Raw genomic sequence first — 3359 nt, 5'->3', positions numbered from 1 at the left:
TATCCCGGCTGCAGCGCTGCTGCAATCCCTCCGCCGCCCCGCCCCCCACCCAATCCCGGCTCCCGGCTGGCTGTGCCCCGCCCCTCCGCGTCCTCGCTAGGCGCAGGCACCTTCAGTAGGAAGTGCCTCAGAGGCGGAACGGGCAGTCAGGTTGCCCTTGGTGGGGAGGGGGGACTATATTCCGTAGCGGAAGAACACATTACAGTAAAATTGCAACATCGACACGCTGTGTTAGCCAATGGGGAAATGGGGAGGTAGCAAAAACCGCCTCCCCCAGACCCCCGAGTGCCGGGTCACCTGTTGCCTCCAACTTCAGGTGCTGGACTCGGGCTCTTCCCTTGGCCCTCGGCCCAAGCCGCCCCAGCTGCCCTGACCTACTCGGGAGGTGCCTAGATTTATGGGTCCCGGGGCAGCATTCCCCTAGCCCCGCCCTGAGATGCCCCCTCCCTCCGAGTGCCCTCCCCAGCGCACCCTCGTTGGGGAGAGCTGGAGACTGGTGATGGTTGGCGGTCCTGGCTGCCCTTCGAGGGGCTGTGGTGATAAAGCGGAGGTGGGGAGAACTAGGAAGGGCGGACTGTGCCTGGAGCGGGAGCCCGAGGTCCTTTGTTTTTAGTGCTATTTATTGTCCAACGGTCCCGAAACAAGGAAGGACAGTTTCGGGCCCTGTGAATATTTTATTAAGGTTTGCAACCCTGCAGAGCTAGTGCCTGAGAGTATGAAGTGAATAGAAGGTGTTAATATTAATACACAACTGACCATCTGGAAATGTTAAGTCAGAACTTTAGAGGAGATAATCTATGCAGGAGTCAGCACTTGTTTTCAACCTAGTCGTGTATTTAAATCAGTATTATTTTTACTTTTTTTACAAGGCATTTTCTGATTTCCCAATTATTAGCCAACAACCAGTGATGAGGGCAGTTATCAATTAAACAGCTGTTAATTCTTGCCTTCATTCAACCAAGTTTTGAGAGCAGATACAATGTTGCCACATTCAAAATGTGAAGAATGTTCTCTTCGGTCCTTTTTTATTTTTCCTGGCAAATGACACCAGTGGGTGTGCCTGCAGCTGAATCACAGGGCTTCATTTTGCTTCCTGTTAGTTCAGATAAGCTGGGAGGAGAAAGCGACAGCCTCCAAGTAAATTTCTGTTTGAAATAAGAAAATCTTTTATTTTTCTTCTGTAAGCGTTTTCTGGTGCCCTTAGTCATAGGTAGGAAGTAAATTCTTGGTTATTAAGGTGGTGAGAGAACATGAAATTGAGAGGAAAAAAGCTGTGCCCCCAGGGAGAGTCAGATTCCTCCCTATCCAGAGAAAGGGGGATGACATAAATGGTCCTGGGGTGACCAATGCTGGACTATATTTTAAAGTTCAAAATCCAGATATGTTCCCAAAGTTGAAATGCACATATATTAAACTGGAGACCTGATGGCAAACTATTGGTCTTCAGTTTCAGTTTTTGATCTGTTATAAAAACGCTGTCCATGACACTCTGACAGAGACTAATACAAGAATATCTTTGCTCACATTAGATGCATAGTGAAAATTTGTCCCACTGAGTTTAAGGCAATTGTCATTGTTTTGCTGAGAAGCAGCATAGTATAGAAGAGCTAGGGTTCCATCCTATCTTAGTTCCAATTCCACTCATTAGCCCTTTGACTATACCCTACAATTTAACATGTGGGAGTCTGGTTCATTAAAAGTAAATTTAGGATGATTCCTGCTTTATATGGTGGGATTTGATCCAATGATGTATGTGAATGAGTCCAACACAGCACAATAGGCATTCTCTTTCTTTGGGAATTGACTAGTCCTGGAGGGTTGGTTTCCCTTCTGACCAGTGACCAGATATCTTTCTGAATTCAAGTTTGCCCTTTTCTGAGCCATCCTCCTGAATCTTCACTCCTTTGACCCAGCAGCAAGTAACCCTAGGGCTACAAGAAACTAGGATTGCTGAAGGTGGACACAGGCCCTCTCCCTAGAGCCAGCCCTTCTGCTGTGCTCCCTGGCCTAGTCAGGATGGGAGGGGGAACTGCTAGGTTCACTGGACCGGGGTGTGAGTAAAGGTATTGACTGTGGCTTTCTGTTTGGATTCTTGGCCACAGAACCACAGATTCTGGAGTTTAGGGGTTTAACTCTCTAAGGTCATTTGAAGTCCTTGGTGGGGGTAGAGGGTAGGTGTGTCAGTGAACCACAGTGGACCAAATTGTGAAGCCAAAAAATAAGCTTTGGCCCCGGTGAAAAGGAGACATTACAGGATTTACCATCAATTATATGACCTCTTGGCCTCTGCCTGAAACAACAGTATTATTTCCCTCTCAGGACAATACAGATTCCCAGGACAGCCCACTGGCCCTGAATGTCAGATTTTTTTCTTTCTTTCTTTTTTGGTGGCTGCCCAGTAAGAAGATCAGAACCCTTGGCCTTGGTGTTACAACACCATGTTCTAACCGACTGAGCTAACCGGCCATCCCTGAATGTCAGATTTAAAGCAGAAATATTTATCACTTTGGATTTTATCTGCCCTTTCTTCAGCCAGACCAGGTGGACTTAATTTATTCTGTGTCTTCCTTCAGACTCCTAAAATCTCTTCAGGTCCATCAGGGTAGTATACCAGAGTTTTCCCAGACAAATCCTGGGAGGAAGAGAAAGTTGGCCTTTTGGAGTTAGGGTCTTTAACCTAACCCCTTCCCTCTTTAAGGGAACGGGTTGTTTGTGTGAGAAAGAGAAAACTTTGTGAAGGAGGAGACATTTGAGCTAGGCATGAAAGATAAAATAAGAGATGGGTATGGGAAGGCCATTCTAGGGGGAAGGAACAGTGAACAAATACTGAATGTTTTCTGAATGAAAGTGTGTATCTAGGTTTCCCAAAGTTCCTGCAGAAATGCCTCATCAGCACTTAGAAGCAGGAGGGGAGAAGCTTGAGCAGTCCTTGGTCACTCTAAAGGAAGTACTGCCTCAGCCAAGGTGACCCTGTCAGCCAGTGTGACCTCCAGCAATCTTCCTATAGCCCAGAACTGCTAGGGCTCATTGGACAAAGCCTCCTTAGGGTGGCCTAACCTATCCACCAAGTCACTCCCTAAGAGGCCCTGTACTCTTCTTTTTCCCTGCAAGTGTAGCCAGATCTCAGGCTCCCTAAGATGCAATTGTAAGAAGTCTCTATCCCCCAGAAGAAATCTGCCTGGGTATACTTTGGCACTTTCTATCCCAAAGAGAGGGCAGAAACTGGAGGATCTTGACACACAGGTGTAGGGATGAGATTGGGTGTTAATCAAGATTTCAAAGACCAAGGAAGGCACCAATAAACAATGGATCAAGTGCCCCTTTCACCAAGGAATCTTCCTGTTGGCAGTTCAAAGTCT

This window comes from Cynocephalus volans, chromosome 3, assembly GCF_027409185.1.
Source record: "Cynocephalus volans isolate mCynVol1 chromosome 3, mCynVol1.pri, whole genome shotgun sequence".
NCBI lineage: Eukaryota > Metazoa > Chordata > Mammalia > Dermoptera > Cynocephalidae > Cynocephalus > Cynocephalus volans.
This window is presented reverse-complemented; position numbering follows the sequence as displayed.